Consider the following 356-nt stretch of genomic DNA (forward strand, 5'->3'; position numbering starts at 1 on the left):
AACCCTCAAGCTTCCTGGCCTCTGGTAGAGGACCCGAGCTGAATGAGGGACGGACACCACCCGAGGGGTGAGACGAGGATTTTTTTTTTTTTTAATATATATAGATAGATATTATTGTTTACTGTATTGCTTGTAATTATATTTGCCTACATTTATTTGTTTGCATTTTATATGTTTTTAATCAACATTTCTAAATGTATTTGTATTTTTAAATAAGTTTTAACATAATTTCATAAATGTATTGGTATTTTATATTACAGTCTGATTTTATATATATGCGTGTGTGTATGTATATATTTATATATATATATATATATATATATATATATATATATATATATATATATATACACACA

The 356-nt window shown here is 25.3% G+C and overlaps 1 protein-coding gene across 1 annotated transcript in view; it reads left to right on the top strand.

The window, feature by feature from the left end:
* Positions 1-356, top strand: part of coq8aa (coenzyme Q8A, genome duplicate a) — a 15,465-nt gene that overhangs the window by 11,285 nt on the left and 3,824 nt on the right. The window lies entirely within an intron of this gene.

Source organism: Hippocampus comes, unplaced genomic scaffold (assembly GCF_001891065.2).
Source record: "Hippocampus comes isolate QL1 unplaced genomic scaffold, H_comes_QL1_v1.1 scaffold164, whole genome shotgun sequence".
Classification (NCBI taxonomy): domain Eukaryota; kingdom Metazoa; phylum Chordata; class Actinopteri; order Syngnathiformes; family Syngnathidae; genus Hippocampus; species Hippocampus comes.